This window comes from Vanessa tameamea, chromosome 10 (genome assembly GCF_037043105.1).
Source record: "Vanessa tameamea isolate UH-Manoa-2023 chromosome 10, ilVanTame1 primary haplotype, whole genome shotgun sequence".
Lineage (NCBI taxonomy): Eukaryota > Metazoa > Arthropoda > Insecta > Lepidoptera > Nymphalidae > Vanessa > Vanessa tameamea.
Window position 1 is genome coordinate 5,760,095 of NC_087318.1, and position 19,943 is coordinate 5,780,037.

Here is a 19,943-nt window from a genome sequence, read left to right on the forward strand (position 1 = left end):
TCGAGCGCATGAAGGGAAAACTAAAACGACAGCGAATGCAAATCCCGATAGTGTGTGTAATAATTAACAATCTGGTAATACGTTAATAATAATATTTAAAGTGACAGCACTTTTGGTATAATAACAAAAATATTTTTTGTATTTCGTTGCTTCACTTTAGTGCTCCATACTGTTCTCCATAGATATTGTCAGTAAAGATGCAGTATAATGATATTGGTAGCGGTACACTCCCGTTCCTCAAAAACAATCGCATACATATGCACTCTAACATATCTTATGCAGATGGCTAATCTCCGTTGAGAATAGCCATTGTAACCAAAATAAAAAAACACTATTAAGCATAGGGTACCTCAATACATATATGAGTAACGTACAAAAAGTTATCTTGGTCAACGCTGATACAAATATGTGTTTTAATGTGGATAGACCACGTGGTTTAAGTGTAGTCGAGTAGAAGGCTGAGCTGATGACAGTGATGTTTTTAAATAGAAATTTCACTGAAAAATAGTTATTAATATTAAATCATAATACACAACTAATTACATAACCTAGGTATATGTAACTGATACGAATTGTAGGACACGGATCGCATGGAATCGGTACCGAACAATTGGTCAATATCTTATAACATGTGCAAGATTAAATCGATTTGTCGTCCCAGCTAGTGATATTATCTACCACGCGTACATATTAAACCTCATGTTATTATGTAAGACAGCAGTCGTCAATAGTCTTATCTCACTCAAGCAGCGCTTGTAAAACATAAGATTTCACTAGAACGTGTTACGGGTGGTACATACATATTATGTATATACCTGTATAAGCTAAAATTTTTACAACGTTGTATGATAAGTTTTGTAACATACTCGTATGTATTACAAATATAATCCACGTTTAGATGTATCTTGTTTGTTTTAAGAATAATTAGTGTATATGTGTTAAAACACCTTTTGTATTAATCTGGAGTATTTCAAAGTTCATCATTAATTGTATTTTAATGTATTTATTGTATCAAATTACACGTAAATCATTATTATAGAAGCTCAAAGTAGTAAACAAAGTATGAAATTGTATAAAATACGTAGATCTCTTATATTATATATGTATATACCTAATATATCTGGAATTTTATCTGTTTAGTTTATACTTATTATATTATTCTATTTTACACTAGTATCAAAAATATTGATAGAAAATATAAAAGTACGGATTACGTTCTACTGTTCTCCATCTATACATTGAAGTAGTGTGGTAGACTAAGCTCCAAGCCTTCTAACCTTGAGTAGACTAAGGACCCTAACTAGTTCACTGTGATTAATACTCGTTCTTTTTACTGATTTTGAATCTTGATAGAATTTAAATTCCGAACGGATTGCAACTTCACGTTAAATAACACGACAATCTTGTAACATGATAATCCAATTTGCTTTTAGGAGTCCAAGAGTAGTTCTTTTTTTATATTCCTTGGATACAAAATATGCTGCTATATTTTCGATTTTAAATATGATGAATATTTGCTTAGCTCTTATCTCGCTTTGATGAAATCCTCTGACGATATTAAAATTTTCTAAAAGTACTAATACAAATATGTTAATAATACGAGAATTAAAATTTTTAATATATATTATTTTTCATGTATATAAATTTTCATAAATATGTACTTAAAGTACTATTACTTTTCTAATAGTCAGTCGACAAACGAACGACAATATTCTCACTTATTTATGATCAGGAAGTGTTGTATGTGTTTTAAATATTTATTGAGCGTTTGACTGATGCGCACCAATACTTTTAGTAGCTTCTTACACTTAAGCTTTTGGTAAATAATAAATAAGGCATTTGCCTTATGGTTAGGTGTGGTTTATAAATTAATTTATAACGGTCTTCGATCTCTTACGTTTGAGCCTTATATAGACTATCTGTCTGATATATTTAGCATCAAGATAAGGAACACCAGTTCTCTTACTAATTAACTAGCGATAAGGACGCCTGTTGCACCTCATGCAACTTTTGTGTAGCAAAATTGTAATTTTTAGTTTTAAGTTTGGGTGCAATAAAGAGTTTATGTGATGCACATAAGCTGTAAGCTGTCATAAATTTCTTAGATAAAAGAACGTTCTGAAAGAAGAATAGTTCTTCGTTTTCGTTAATTTTGTATAAATCATAAATAGTATGTAGATCGTAAATTATTCTGTAAATAAATTTCCGGAATTGGAAAATAAAATTACCTTATTTCCATTTTCATGGCGATATTACACAGAACTAGTAGAATTCTCAAAAAAATAGAATTCAGACGAATGATAGTTTTAATATATTTCATGGGAAACTCAATTTCAAATGCAAATTTAAGCATTATTTTCGATTTCTGTTACTTTTTTCGGATCCCTATCCCATTTAATTCCTACTTTCATTCGCTTCGGAATACGACATGCGTGGAAGTGGAATTAATCAAACGTCACCCTATCCCACCCTATTCGATAAAAAGTATTATACCGTGTAAGTATTTTTATAGTACACAGTATAAATAAACTATGTACCTATTTAAGAGGATATGTTCGTATTATTTTGTGCAGTGGAAACCTCTCGGATACCTGAATACCTCCCCTGGCTCTTAGGTGGGAACCGGATCTCTAAACGAATTGGAAAGGCGGTGGGATCGTGTTTGATACGACGCATCTGTGGCCCTGTCATGCTGTGATCCGATCGTCGCTTGGTGGAACTCCCTTCAGGGACCAAAAATGATTTTACCCGCCCGCACTCTTCTCTGCCGCTTATTACAGCCGCCATCCTCCTGAGGGCTATTTAAAACCAGGATGCAGAAAGCTTCCATCTTAAGCAGCCATTGCATTGGGTCACGCCTTATCTTTTAGCCCCGGGTGTCACATAACCATAATCTTAACATAAAATAAGTTATTCATACAATTATTTTTTTTATTTTACAATTATGAGAGCGTAACAAAAAATTAATAGAACGAGGGATTAGATGTGAATTCGTTATCAGACATGGTGATATTCGAAATGAAAGTCTAGTTGATCACGTTAGCAATGTATTTTTAATATTAAATCACAATAACTTTAAAATATTACAAGATTAACAAGATGGAACACGATTCAGTTGGTTGGATTCAGTGCTCCCACCTCAATTTTGACACTTTCCGGCTATCACGAGTTTTTTACGTCATACTGACAAAGTGGCGACCCCGCTCTGGATTCTCTGAATGCTTATCCAGCTCGATGTTACCAGCTGAATACGATAAATAGTCATAATTATAAATAAATAGTATAAATTCCAATTAAGCTTTTTGATGCTTCGACAAATATATATTTTGTTAATTATTTTTTTTAATTACTACAGGAGATCAGTTATAAAATAAATAAAATATTACTTAACTACATCACATAGTCAAAAGAAAATTTAGTATTTTAGACTGTATAATAAGCAGCAAAAGTGTGTGTAAAGTTTCAGATCAATCGATATTTGTAAGAGCTAGCTTAATACACTGACTTACAATCGCACCAAATCTATGTTTAATTTAATATATATCGAGCTATTGCTACGTGAAGGGTCAAAAGATTTCTCCTGTTCTTCCCGCTTCCCAAAAAACTTGAATTGTTTTTAAATTATGTTAAAATAAAAACTAAATAATTTATCTTTATTACTTTTTTGTTTTAGTTATCGTTTAAATAATTATTATAACAAGGCAATTAATTACGGTAATGTTGATTTATATAATTAGCATTATAGACGGTGTCAAAAGGTTAATCAAAACTACTGACCTTTTTATAAGGGTACAAAGTTTTCTTCGATAAAATCATGTGGTCACGCAACCTAATAAATAGGTAAATCGCGTCTGGCGTGTCAGCGTATGATTAGATTGCTTTTTTAATAATATTAGCTACCAGAACATATTTACCGAGTTCTAGTTTGTCGGCAGATATAGGTTGGTTATATTAGCCTAAGCAAAACCTCGGAAAGATGATTACATGGCGCGAAAAAAAATACATTCGCGTTAGTTATTCTAGCGACTACCTTAAAGGGAGCAAAAAATTAAGTGTTCGGTTCAGAAAATAACAAATATATAAAATAACCGCGCCTTGAATACAACGTAAAGAGATCTCGTTACTATAATCTCAAGTAGGATTTCGGTAATATAGCTATTGATTCTACCTTTGATTTTTAATATAACTTCTACCTTTTTCTCTGGCAGCGTTTCGTAATCCTTCGACTGTTTTATGAATCGCTTAATTTGTTGTTTTTTTTTTTAACTATACTGTAGTGATATATATTCTAATTTCAAACTCAGATGATGTTTGGTAAATTGTTTATATAAATATACCCAAAAACCATACTGTGATTTAAAGGTTTGGTTTTGAGATGTCAGCCCGGTATCGTAACTGATCACATCGTTACAAATGGCCCGTCCGGTGTACGTAAGTAATTAACGGGACGGGGTATACGCAGTAATTCGGACAAATTATAACGACGCGAAGGGAAATTACTCGGGCATCAACCACCCGAAAAATTAGTCCCGACGTCGCATTGCACGCTTTTAATCACGATCCTTTGATTTCTTTCGTCGTGAATTAATTGCGGCACGGTCTATTGATTCGTGATTCCCGTCACGTTTTGAAGAAATGAACAAATATTGTTGTATATAATCGTGATAAAATAAATATGTTTGACTTAACTCATATATTCGCATATATTTTGTTCGGTCATTCTGGATAGTTAGGTACCACTCTCTTGCTTATACAATTATTCTAACCTCAATAATATTACTTAAATAGACGAAACCAAACAAAACTTTATACCCCTCTACAATAACAATAAGCTAAGTATTAAGTGTATATACGTTATTGATATCCTCTCGTCTAATTATGAATTTCAGTGTGCGACGAATGAAGTTATATAAGTATAAATAAAATTTATATAACATTCAATTGTTGATTATCATAACAGATCTTCAGCAGATTCAAAAATGGCTTTTCTTAAAACGAAATCTCGGATGCAAATGAATCATTACGAGGCATACCGTCGATTCCCTCTTGATTTAGCTTTTCTTTGAATTTGAATAATTTCAGTGCCATCCGAGTACCATTACAAAGGTCCGGAAATGAACTCGGGGCCCTTAATTAAGTTTTGGTTTTGGTCGCCTCAGAATTTTGAATGGCATGTTGTGAGTTACCTCACAAGGTATATTATGTTTTGCCTTAAAATACCTTTCGTTTACTTATATTAATACATACAAGCAGGAAAAGTTTGTAAAGGCTATATGTATGATTTTGTTATATTGCTTTATATTTCATATTTAAATAGAATACTCTTTATCTTTATCTTTCTAGGTATTAAGTTGGATTCGTTCAACGAGTGATACCAAACGATATATAATAAAAGTGAACTGAACAGTTTTGCTCGTAAAATCTTGTTTATAATAAGAACACAGATTTAAAAATTATAATAATAATATACATAACATACTAGATATTATACAAATAGTTTTACTTCTTACTTAAGTTTCATAAGGAAATTTATAAATATTAATACTGAAATGAGAAAATTTCACTCGTAAATAACAAAACGCGCTAATTCAAAGATAAATCTAGATTAAAAAAAAAACATTAAAATACATGGAGCTCTTTACAGCTAATCCAACCTGATTTAATAAATTTATTCTTTAATTATTTTCCTTCGTGGACCGCTAATTCAGTTTCAATTAAATACGCGTCGAAAACACGCCACGCTCCACAACTAGCTCTGTGATGGTTTTGCTTGGTAATCATTTTAACCCTCTGTAGCGCAATTGTTATATTATATTATGAACATTAAGTTATTACTGAATTGATTTTTTTACTTACGTTATAGTAACTAGAAAGGATATCAGCGCTGGTGTTTGTGATGTTTTGACAAAGGAAAATAAAAGTATATTTATTGTAAAGTGATTTAACTGTATATTAAAATATATTACGGAGGAAATAATGTTGTATTTTTAATCAATGCGAAAAAAGCAAATTTTGTTATAAGCTTGATGCTAAATAACATTGGTATTATGTAAAAATTTGACCAACATTGGCCAAACATTATCGAAAATAACTTTTTCACTCGTTATGGCTACATTTATCCGCCCACCTTTCATATTTCCAGAACACGGGAATTTTAGAATTGCGTTTTGGACCTGAAATAGATGGGTACTGCTACTTATCGTAAAATCTTTTTGAATCGAATCAAGCAGTAACATCGTCCAAAAACAAAGTATTACTTTAGGATTATGCGCTATGAGCTTGTAATAATGTCGTTTTATCAGAAGCTATAACTGTGTTCATGGAATATAATTTATTAGTGATATGAGGATCGATGCCATTTCTTATACGTTTTGAAATGTTAATGCAACATCACAAACTACTTCGACGCTCAGCCACATTTAGGCTGTATGCATAGAACAACAAACAATTCACACATCATACACTGACAGTGACACGTCCGTCCGTCCGTAATCGATGCTCCACCATCAATCACCGCGCTGCCAGATGCTCTGTGCACATACACGTTTTATTTGTAACTATACATTTATATTTGTATGGATATGGATCTAGACAGTCTTCTATATCTTTATCGTGGCGATCATTCATAAATTTCTTATAACATATACAAATGTTACTATGATTTAATTCAACGTATAATTATATATTAAACTCGTTTGTTAATCACGAGTATATTGATTGTATTAATGTAATATTATGTTATTTTTTTGTAGAAATAATGTGTTTCTTAATTGAAAATAAATGCTATTAAAATATTTAAAAAAAAAAAACTTAAACTAGGTTAGTGATTAAAAGTTACAATTACATAGAAACTTATACGTGTGAACACGCCGATCGTATTGTTGTCGTTATTAATACGCTAACTTGAATTGTACGACGGAGTAATTAATCCCATATGTCACGTTTACATTCGACTCATCTCCGTAGTAGTGCGCATACTATTTGCTGGAAAATAGGCAACGACGTCACCTCCTCCAATACTGCAACAAAAGTGTTTGCAGAAAAAAATACGGCAGCGTGTACAACTTTAATATTAGGCGGCACAGTAATAGGTAATACGTGGAGACTAGGTACGGGAAGCCTAACTTCTACATGGATAAAAGTCTTTAGTTCCAGCTGCGTACAAAAAATATTTAAAATATTGCTTAATTATCTTTAAATTGATTAGATAATGAAAATTGTCAGTGTTACTATTGTATCGAATGAATTTATTTAAAAAAATATGTTTTGGCGTTATGTTTTTATAAAAAATTAAGTTTATTACTTAAGTTTTCTTAGGCAAGTATAATAGTATGCTGACTAGGCTGATAGTATTAAACCATTGTCAAATACGAGATGATTTATTCATTTGTTTTATTAAGGCACAGAAAGTATACAATATACGTATAATTAATTGTCAATTAATAACTCGTTTTAAACACAAATTAACTATCCATAACATGAATAATCTGTTGTATTCGTTCAGATTTTATTTTGCGATCATCGTTTAAGGATTCTCGCATTCTGTTCATTAGGCTGTCTTTGTAAAAAAATAGTAAGTAATGTATAAGGAACGAAATATCGAAATAATCATATATGTAAAAAAGGCACATACAAGATTCGTTTTTAGATACCAAACCAAAACAATATATCCAAAACAGACATTATTCGTTTGTATATGTTCCTATTTTCCATTCGAGTCTCAAGATTTTTCTCAATTCGGTACGGTCACTCGTACGTTCAATTTGCGTGGAGAAATTTACCGAATTTATCTTCTGGACGGACGTGAACGCGAGCCATTGCTGCGACGTCAAGGGACGATTCAACTGTATGCAATCAAACTTTTCTACATTTCTTTGTGTCTCTTGTGTTCCGAGTTTTCAAAGAAAATTATAAAATACCTATTTTTTTTACGACGGACACGAATATTCTGGAATTTAACTTATATACTAAGATGTTCGTGATTTTTATATGCAATAGAATATATTTGGAATGTTTGTAGTCAACAATAAAAAATAAAAAAACTCAATATATACTTTATTCGAGTAGGGTCTTGCTAACACTTTTAAATCGTCATTTTACGTGATTAAATTAAATTAAAGCAACCACCGGTTTGCAATGTAGAATCAACCGAGAAGAATTGGCAAATAAATCAACTCTCAAAAGTACTTCTAACAAACAGTTATATCGATTGTTAAATATGTACAATATTTGAATTGTTAATTTTTCCGCATTGAAATCAACCGACTCCACACTTTCTTCATTATCCTTTATTGAGTAATAGGCTTTATTATATATGTAACTGAAAATGAAATTTATTAAATGGCAAGGTTGAAAGAAAATTGAGGACTTTTTTTTAATAAAAGCGAACACTGTGCCCAAGGAAGGATGAATCGACTTTGCGGTAACGGAAACCAGGTGTTACAAGTTTTTCTTTACTTCTCTAGGCTATATAATGCCTGACACTGCAATCAATTTCCAATTACATTAATTATTTAATATGTATAAAATGATATCAATAAATAATTATACGAGATTAATCTTTTTTAGCCTAATTAACACAATTTCGTCATCTCTTATTATTCAATTAGAATATGGAATTCTTGGTTGTCACCTCAATAGCTTAAATTTAACGCCGGTGAAACTGAGAAGTGTATCTTCTTATATAATCATGTTATATGCTTAACTACATTCTCCGAAGCGTCATATAATGTAAGTTTTATGTACATAATATATTTGATAAGCAATTGATTAGTCAAACACTACAAAAAAAGTCTATTCATTTATTAATCTAGACAGAAAAATTGTATGTTTTGTATCTCTTTTTAAATAGCACATCGCAAAGGTTATAAATTTTACTCAAAGCAACCAATTTAGAATATACCTACACATATCTTTGAGAGTAACTAATAACATCCACGATCTCTTGACTGCTAAGGTACAAAGGAATCAAAATAAAATAAATTGCTTCTAAACATCATAGAGTACCAGTAAAGGGCGCCCTAATTTACTAGGTAATAGAAAGAACACAAGTTTTCACCTTTCAAGCCGCTCAGCGTAGCAAAGCAAATATGTGCTCCGCAAATGACGTCCCTCGCATTGGGCCAACTAAAAAAGTTGAAGTACACGTATAAATAATGCGGGTTCTGTATGTTTATTGTGTATTATTTAAGTTTTTACTACTTCTTTGTTCTTATGGCTAGCTTTTTAATATTACTTCGTTCACGAGGTTTTTGGTTCAAATTTCGAGTCGATCCAATAAAAAATATTTAATTTTTCTGTCAAGGAATTTTCTGAAAACAGTCTATCCCGATCTCTCTTTATTGTCTGATTGTCATCCTAAAAAGTGCTACTCTTTGAATTTTGTCTACAGTGTTTAAACGACAAGATTAATAGTTAATCAATAAAAATCTTGATTTAATTATAATGAATTAATGACTCAATATGACTCAATTTATGTTTATTTTTAGTTGAACGATCTTGTTAAATCATAGCTTATTTTTATACATGTGATAAATCAGCGAAATAACTATAACAATATAGTCAATTAATTATTTTAATTGTATTTGCTTGTAGATTGTTTGCGTAATTGTTCATAGTCTCTTGTAGAATTATTATTACTTACTTTTTTTTTAAATAGAAAAAGACACAAAGTATGTCCTTCGACAACAGTAAACGTCTGGAAGTCAAAGTCGAAACGTTAAAGTTAATACTAAAGTAAATAACAGTCAATTAAGTTAATATTATGTAGTATGATTATATAGACTTGAATACACCTACATAACATTAATATATATTGTGTTGCGTGTTTTGGATTTTAAAAACATAACATACGGATCTCTAATTTGGTGAGGGGAATTTTTTAAACATCGCGTCTCACTTCCCCGCTACGATATCGAGTGCCATCATCGGCGCACTTCAAAGCGTCTGGTTGCTAGGCAACGGTCGCGATCCGCCATACCGCGTCACTACCGGTTTAATTAAGCCAGGTTTGGTCGGCGCCTACGACTTAATACGATCACTAGAGCGTTGTAGTGCTTGGATATCGAGTGACGATATTTTTTGTCTGCAATTTTATGAGGATTATGTATGTGTGATTTTTATTAATAAAATCCAATACTTTATGATTATGTTTACATACCTCTGGTCTATATTTACACAAATTACTTATTGAAATTTACAGGTAATGTTTAGCACCCAAGCTTAGTACCGAACTATGTATATTATACATTTAATGGATAAGTATAATTTCACCACGCTGCTCCAAAAAGGATTTTTTTTTTTTATATCGTAGGTGGCAAACGAGCAGGAGGCTCACCTGATGGAAAGTGACTACCACCGGCCATGGACATCTGCAACACCGGGGGGCTTGCAGGTGCGTTGCCGGCCTTTCAGGAAAGAGTACGCTCTTTTCTTGAAGGTAAATTCAACCCTTGCAGGTTTCTTCGTGGTGTTTTTCTTAACCACCGAGCAACAGGTGTATATTCAGTGGTTCTTGTTGGGATTCGAATCAACACGACACTATTAATAAAACGAAAAAAATAAACTAATAATTTATTACGACACTTTATCGTTCAGAAAAGGCTATACACATTTATAAATAGGGCTAAATATAGGAAGTATTATATCTTCTAATGTCGTAAATATCAGTACCAATGAATTGCTGAAATCGGAGCAAAACAACAATACAATCCCATTCTTAAAAGCATCGATGCGGAGACGGGTGGATTGCCACCAATAAATAGTCGAAGGAATATGTTTACAACAGTTGCAGTGTTGGTCTTACGTTGGCCATGCATTATTCATTTAAGCGTCGGTACCATCACACTGAAGGTTTGTAATGTCTTTTACTAACAAAGCAAGCGATGTACAGTGAAATAATAATTTATTATTTATAACTTTATGTTTTCATGAAATGTAGTTAAATAATTTAAATAAAAGTTGTGATATAATTGCTGTAATCATCATGTCAAGTAGATAAATTAATCAAAAGTCAATTTACTCTAAATTATTTTATTATATGAAGGTATATTCAATGCAAGGATCATTAATTATTTTTGTAAACAACTGACTGATTTGTCTCGTGATTTATCAATGATACTATGCGAAACTTAAGTGGAACATACGACACATTGAAGATATATTAATTTTATGTTTAAGGATATTATTTTTTAATCTTTATCGTTTAGTACGATGATATAAGAAACAATAAAGGAGTAATACGTTTAAGTGTATCAGTTGCAGTTATGGACCAAGATTGGCGATGCATTATTCATTGTCGCGTTGGCACGGAACTCGAGATTTGTATCATCTGTTAGCAGTCGATGTACGGTAAAATGCATCATTTTAGAAAGGATGCATTTGTAAAGCTAAGTCTATAATTGTCATTTGAGTGTTGCTACATTTATGTCGTATACTTTTTTTAAATAAAATTACAAATGTATTAAATGTCCTTGCATTTTGAGCAGTATCATTATGCTGAATCATTTATATTATTTTCTATATACTTTTTGCATTATTAAATAGAAAATAATTTTAAATAGCTTCGTAAAACATGGATAGCAAATTGTGAAATAATTAGAATCAGGGACGATGTGAATTAACACGCTTATTTAAGTAATTCGGTTTTATTATGATTGTGTTTTGTTTATTAAAAAATAACAGACATTCATCTGCTAAAAGCTCTTGAGGTTTGTACACCTTATTTCACGATGTGATTACGATATGAATTACATATATTAGTACCTAAATTTATATAATATTTATATTCGTGTTAAATTAAGGATAAATGGACTGATTAAAGATCTGATTTTATTACTAAAATAATTACTGTTTCTATGAATACCATTGAGATTAATTTGAATATCAAAGAATGAATGGAATCATAATTTAATTAATAACCATCTCCTTGAAACATTAACAAATATGAACTACTCATAAACTATCTATTGGAAAATATGAAATTCATTTCACTTAAGTTTATGAACTATTTCTCAACATAACTTTTATTTCATGTTCGTGTTTTTATCTCGAAATATCGTCCTAACTAGTTTTAATGAACGCAAATGAAAATCACTATAGTTTTCAAAATGTGTTTTCAAAATTTTTCAAAATTATCGCGAAAAAAAATATATCAGCGATATTTCTGAAAATATTTAATAGGTATTTCATATTCAGGAAGCGATAAATATAGAAGGTATACGAAAATAAATAAAATTGTTTAAATTTTGTCAACGTACCATATCATGATTACCGAGTCTGGAATCTATAAGATAGGTTTATTTTATAACGTATCGCATCGACACGATTGGATTTTTAGAAATTTCAACTTTAAGGTAAATCGATTGTGGCATAACAATCTCTGTGTATGAATTTCACCTGTACGGAGTCAGAACGGACAACTTATGTAAACATATTGCATTTAATAGGTTTAACAATAATATTTACTTATCAACATTAGAACGCCTCGTTTTTTATTCTTAGCCATCAAAGTGAAATATTATAAAAAATATATTTTTCACTATAAATCAATATACCACTGTGTGTTTATATAATGAAATGTAATTCTATACTTACATTAACAGTGAATGAGACGATCAGTATTATACTATGCGTGTATATGTATGCGGTTAATATTAAAATGGTAATTTATAAGTCGTTTCTTGTCGTCCCTGTTAATATTATAGGTATACGGAAATAATGTGTCGTTACCGTATGTTCTTTATTAAATGAGCGGATATTAAATTCCTTGAAATTTCTCGGTCTTGCTCGTTGCTAAAGGAAAAATTTAAATTAAAATTTTTAAATATTTATCTAGAGAGGCAGCAGTAAAGTCACAACAACATGACACATAATATTATACCCGTATAAGTTACTTTGAACATATTATCTGCATATTAACGTCGTAGCAGGTGGGTGTATGATTAAAATTAACTACAGTAAAAATCGTGTTGTATTATTTTTTTTTAAATATATGTTTTTATTTTTTAAATATGACTCACATATTAACCACCACTTATGTCGCTAGGCGACCTCGGTAGCTTAGATATCATTTTTGCCTATAGTTACTATGGTCCACTGATGCTTCAAGCTGAAAGTGTTTGATTGTAGAACATGCGATGAAAGGGTGGTACTTACCGACACAGACTTGCACAAAGACCTACCTCCGAATTATTGAAAGTGTGTTTATAAAACCTTTCTTCTTTGTTTTGAATTAATCTAAATGAATTTAAATGATATTTTTTATCTAATGGGTAGGCGGACGAGCAAATGGGCCACCTGACGCTATAAGAAATAATAAACATTCCTTGCCTTACACCAATGCGCCATCATACTTGGGAGCTAAGATGTTATGTCCTTTATGCGTGTAGTTACATTGGCTCACTCGCTCTTAAAACCGAAACCCAACAAGACTAAGTATTTCTGTTTAGCGATAAAATATCTGATGAGTGGGTGGTACCTACCTCGAGACGGAGACGGGCTTGCACAAAGCCCTGCAACCGAGTAATATAAAGTCCGTCTTTAAATATTTGAGACATAGATACCTGAATAGCCAGACCCTTTATTGTGCTACCTACACCTAGTAGGTATGAGTTTAATTACACAAGAAAAGAATCATTTTGTTCAATTTTATAAATATTTAATTTTATTTATGTTGTTTGTTACTTTTATATATCACAAGTAAAAATTAATATTATTATAATTATATATATAGTTTAATTTCGTAATAATTAAAATATAACAAATATAATTTTAACGATTATAATATAATCAACAAATAGTAGATGGTGCTAAGGTAAATTTAATTTTCCACACGATAAGACCATACATTTTCCGTTTCCACGGTTCGTAGCATTGACACACTTGTGTGGGTGGTGTTGACGTAAGCTAACTTGCATTTCCTTTCGCCGCTCAAACTTCCGAAGGCACTTCGCCCCGCTTGAAATCACACACACCATAATCATAAATATTCGGAGACATTTCCATATTTCGGCCCTTATCGCCATTGTGAACGCGCCCCTATCTTTTTCGTTGTTGGTGTTACTATGTCAATAAACACTACCAAAAATATCACTTCAACTATTTTATTATTTCGTCCGGAATTTTGCTGAATGAATGAGCTGAGCGTAGAAAAGTTTTGACTAACAATTAGGAAACATTTCTTTACCAGGAAAAAATAAATTAACATTGAAATTTAATTTATTATTTCATTTAAATAATAGCAATTATTTTTGCCCGGTTTAACACTAATTGATTTAGATGTATAGATATACGCATAAAACAGAAAGTTAGATTTAGTTTTATAATATTTTTAATTCTCGTTATTACAATAAATTACGAGTTCTAAATAATCTAGCATATTGAATAAAAGTATGGGAAAATGCATGGAATTTATTCTAAAATAAAAACAATATTATAATTCTAAATTAATCATTGCATTTATTAATTGCGTGTGTTGAATTGTTGTTGTTGCTAGATAAAATTCTTTATTTTTTTGTGCAATTCATATATAAAGCTACGTAGAAATAATTATTTTAAACAGTAATACGTAACATACGCTTACGTTTTATTTATTCATATCTTTATTATAATCATGAATATAAATACCGGCTCAAATATGCATACAAAACGTTATCATCACAGCGGGTTGGCACGCTTAATCTGACCATAAAAAGAACCCTTCACCAAAACACAACTTTCAATTATATCGAGATGCTCCACAAGTCGCGATGACAAACGCTCCCCAATTATCACATCCGCGTCGTCGAACGGAGTTAGAGACGAGTTGAGTCGAGTCAATTGGAGAACGCAAGAATAAGATTAAAATTTGTTCAACACGCGCGGAGGGGATGCGAAACAAAGAAAGGTTCTGTAGGGCGGGCGGGGGCACGTGTCGGGCGGGCGCCGGGCAGTAACGCCGGCTTACTAGCCGGGGTAAGACGTATCTATGTTCGCTCGTCAGCCGATTCGCGTGCTTTCGTAATCGCGTCTGTGTTTTGTGTGTTTTCGTTTATATCACCGGCTAAGTAAGTAATGCAGTTTCAGTGTGAATGGCAGTTGCGATATTTCATTCTAAGTAAATAATTCACCGACCGTGACGATATGTAACGTGCTTAATTTAACCATGGCCGGCCTGCGGACTTCGAACGGTGAGTCCTCCCATCTGTAACAATGTATTGTGCACAAATTGCAAATTATAAAATGCTGATACAGCCAATTTTATTGAATCGAATCGAAATTGTCCAGTTACGTGTGCTTGCAAAAACGTTTATTTATGATACGATTCAATGAAAAGCAATGTCTCTTTTGACATAGATATTTTATTTTACTTTTTATTAAACTATTGCTGTATAGCTATTAATGAAATATTACGTTCCTGTAAATTGTAATTAGCTTTTATAATTAATACTCTATTTATGGAAATCTTCGATAGTGTATTACGCTTCGATTTATATTTTATAAAGTAGTCATTACGTATTATTATTACACTGGCTATGTCATTTTAAGAACATGGTACTCCTGTGAAATGAACATAAATTATATTACATTAACGAAGAACATTATATATTATATAATAAGAAAGCTTGTTACCATATACGCATATAGTTTGAATTAAATAGCATCATAAATAAGCTCCACTTCTAACATTAGATCTTGGTTTAATATTTCCCGCGTTAACAGTAACGCGCTTTTAGCATCATAGCGTTTAATATACGCGTTACGTATATAGAGCCACATAGTGAAATTGAAAATATTTTTTCTTCACTCGTTTAACGATATTATTTAAGTTAATACATTTTGAAAATAAAGCACTTGAAAAATATATACTTAGTTGAAATCATTGCTGAATGTTATTCCGTCTAGCATTTTTAAATTTGGAACGATAATTATTGTTTAAATATTGAAAAATATCCAATGTTTAATCGTTTTTATAAATCAGAAGAAAAAAGTAGATTTAATCGAAACTTTTTTTTAAATACTATTTAGAAAATCTAAAAAACGTGATAACTCAAAAATGGTTCACTTTTGCATGATGCATATGGAGGTTAAAATTATCGCAAATAGTCACCCCTATCACCTCCTAACGGGAATACGTCGAATTACCAATAACCCTATATATATAATATGTATATAGGGGTCAAATTTATTTAAATTAAAAGATATAATTCAACATGTAGTTATAACACAAAGTATATATATTACTGCACATTATAAATTTTTGATAATACAATAAACTATCTGTGAAACGCGTCATATTGATGGCTCTAAATCAGGTGGTACCATCCTTTGTATAAGTAGCCTATACAAGCATACGACCGTAAATATAAACGCCTAACAATGCACACTAATTACCGAGCACCAGTTTCACGCCGCTCCTGACTCTCTAAATAGGATAATTTCAATTTTGGGAGCTCAATTACCCCGTTTTACATAATGTGGTCATGTGATTATGTACTGTAAACATTTCTATAACCTATTGATTTGCTGTCAGTCAATACATTATTCAAAGCACGTATCAATCGGTTCACGTGCATGTGTTGGTGTACAACTTATGTTACTAATCCCTATTCAATTCAATTGAAATGATATTCATTATATAATTTTGCATCATTTTGTTTTTAAGGAACGTCTCTACGTTCGTCTCTGCCGCAACCGACATAAACTAAATTCAGTAGAGCAGTTTTAAAAAATAGTATTTAAACACAAATTAAATATGGCTAATTAATTTAATTACAAAATCTAGTAATTGTTAATTGCAAGTGTGTAATATTTTGAGTTTAAATTTATTTAATACAAATACAATATAATCATCAAGAATAACCACCGCTTAAATGTTCTACTACATTGAGAACAAAAAGCAAGAAACTCCTACTAAACTACCGCAGTATAAAGAGATATACTAGCGTGGTTTTGTACAATATATTAGGAGTTGTCATTTATAGAATTCTAAATTCAATAGTCGAACAAAACAGAGAATTCATCGTTAAAACAGAGCTCTTTTTAAATGTTAAGTTTATTTACTATAAAGGAAAATACTGGCCCTTTAACTTATGAATAGTACATAAATATAGTTCTTTCAATAGGGCAAAAATATTGTAGACAAGCGGTGCCCGCGACTTCATGCGCGTTTGAATTGAACAAAATAGTTATTGTTGTAGCCTAAGTTACTCCTTATTACATCAGCTATCTGCCAGTGAAAGTCCCGTCAAAATCGGTCCAGCCGTTCCAGAAATTAGCCGGAACAAACAGACAGACAGTCAGACAGAAAAAAATGTTATTTAGGTATATGTATACATACATATGCATTTAGTAAAACGCGATTATTTTAATATTACAAACAGACACTCCAATTTTATTATATGAATAGATAGCACGGCGGGTAACGTGCCACCTAGCAATATTAAAGTTACGAGTTCGTGTATTCCCCATCCCCTAATTCAAGCTTGATTATAGGGGTAAATAGGGATATTAGTAGTTCATTAAAAACAAGTATTGCTATTCTTTAACACTTAATTTAAATGTGGTATATCGAACATATATTTTATTCAAATTGACGGTTTTTGCACAAGCACTTTGGAATTCTCATTTCAGATAATGTAATTGAACGTAAAACACTGATTATAATAACTGTTATTGTCTTTAATTTTCTCGCAAAATGTTATGCCTGTAATTACATTAACTCTCTCATCCTTCAAGCCGGAACTCTTCGATACAATGTATTATGTATGATAGTTAAATATATTTTGTTTAACATTGATATTTATTGTCCTAAATGTCAAATATTCTGTACCGAAATTATGTTTTGCTCTTAAAGATGAACAATTTAGAAATTTAGAAACAAGACGACAGTTATATTTATGTTTCAATGTATAATAAATCGTATTCTATATGTTGATAATGATCTTAGTATTGATGACGTTTGACCTGGTGATTTCGGCTGGCACGGTCATTGAAAAGCGAGATCAGCCAACTTTACAGTACATATTAATGTGTGTACGCATTCATTATTCAAATATGTATTCTTTCACTCTGATTATATGATGGGGCGGAAATACGATGCAGTCGGAATGGACGGTAACGGACAACGGTATTTAGTGCTTTTCGAGGCACGGGATTATAAGTAATGCAAACTGCTAGATGCGATTACTGAAGAGATTTTTTTAGAAAAAAAAAACATTATTTTCATTAAAGCTTGGCGCGCGATGAGAGGGGCGGGATTATAGGCAATGCAAACTGCTACTATATACTTTTACTTCGACTACTGCTGGTTATATTTTAGAAAAAAAAAATACAATATTTTCATTAGTTCCTCGGAATTTCTAACCTTTCAATCCGCTTCTAGATCGATGAGGTAGCTACATTTGTATAGTACCTAGTTATTGATATAAACAAAAAAAGAATCTGGCAGCTCCACCGCGAAACAAAGACCTCTCACGTTAAATGATGTCGACAAACAACTACGCTGCTCCAATCCAGATAGCGAATGTATACACGTCAAGGATGTTCGTCACTAGCATTGTTAAACCTAGTATGTCGTTATTTAAATGAATTTAATTTTAAAACAGATTGGAACAATTGAATGAGTACACCTTTGAAGTGAAGCTTCAATAATATATATATTTAAACAAGCCAGACATAACAGTGCTGCCCGAATCTAAATATCTAATTAAGGGTCAGGTTTCCCAATCACTAGTTAAATCAACTTCTTAATATGAAAAGTAAAATATATAATAATTATTAAAATAATATATTTCACATATTATTTAAAAACCATGAGTGCGATGTTGCCATTTTAAGTACGTATAATAATAACTTATAAAACCTCTAATGGTTATTAGTTTGAGACTTCGATTACATGATAAAAATAAATAGTAATTTATATTTAATACCACAGACGATATACATTAAATTAACATAATTCCATATTAATTACGCTATGACTTTTCCATTATTCACATTAAAATTAATAATAAACGCCTTTCGCCACGTATTTTGATCCGCAAACATTGTCGGTGTACATCTGGTAAATATAACAGTGAAAACGGATTACCATATCATACTATCGAGTTAAAATACAATTTACATCGTAAATATAAAGTCATTAAATTACCGAAAAATAATATTTTACTTAATACGATTTAATGTTTAAGTAAAATTAATTTGATTAATCAAATCACTGCAAAATAATATTTTTATTAATATATACACAAATATTGCAAACGAAGATTCATATATCAACGGACATTGTTCGGTCGCCACATTTGAAATTGTATTTTTAAATAATTGTACGTAAATCTTACTTAATATTTATATTTTAATCATTTATCAAATACTTAAATCAAGATGTTGAATGATATTTCGAATAGATACGACCAAATCCACCGAAGGAATCTTTAATAGTAGAAATTTCACTTCCGTAGAGTTATCGCCTGATCAAAATCTTGAATCCTTTGAATTGTCCTCGCGTATTGTTCTCCTCCAACAATGCGGACCCGTTCATAACAATATCTTGTTATATTGATCCTGTATTGTATTCAAGATATCGAAATTGTATTGAAAAAAATTCTCTCAATATTTGATAAATTGTCCGCTGTTCTAGATATAATTATTGTTTCTTCTCTTTTATTTCGTATATATATAATAAATATTCAATAGTCTTACTCGAATTAATAATACCACCTTAATAGATATATAAACAAATCTCCTAAAACAGTCTCTTGAATGCATATCGAGATTATTAAACACATCATATATCCAATTTCTTTGATATGAATTACCATCAAAATGCCTAAGATTGACTGCAGTTCCGGTAAAATATTTCAGTTTAATGTAAACATGCCACAAACATATCACCGAATATAATGCCCACGTCGAATGTAATAAATGAACAAGTTCTGCCTCCGACGATTTTCATCCTTAGACAC

General features: G+C 31.2%; 2 protein-coding genes across 7 annotated transcripts in view; one reads left to right on the top strand and one right to left on the bottom strand.

The window, feature by feature from the left end:
• LOC113392727 (CUGBP Elav-like family member 2) overlaps positions 1 to 19,943 on the top strand; it is a 387,219-nt gene that overhangs the window by 94,525 nt on the left and 272,751 nt on the right. Inside the window, exon 1 of one of the 6 annotated variants that reach the window (XM_064215966.1) lies at positions 14,930 to 15,044. The exons of 2 other annotated variants lie outside the window; for them this stretch is intronic. The gene's annotated coding sequence lies outside the window, so the exon portion shown is untranslated. Of the gene's footprint in view, positions 1 to 14,929; positions 15,168 to 19,943 lie in introns of those variants that run through there. 3 more of the 6 variants (XM_026629291.2, XM_026629275.2, XM_026629283.2) reach the window with 3 other exon arrangements.
• The window catches only part of LOC113391540 (sodium/hydrogen exchanger 9B2-like), a 416,017-nt gene that overhangs the window by 63,275 nt on the left and 332,799 nt on the right, over positions 1 to 19,943 (bottom strand). The window lies entirely within an intron of this gene.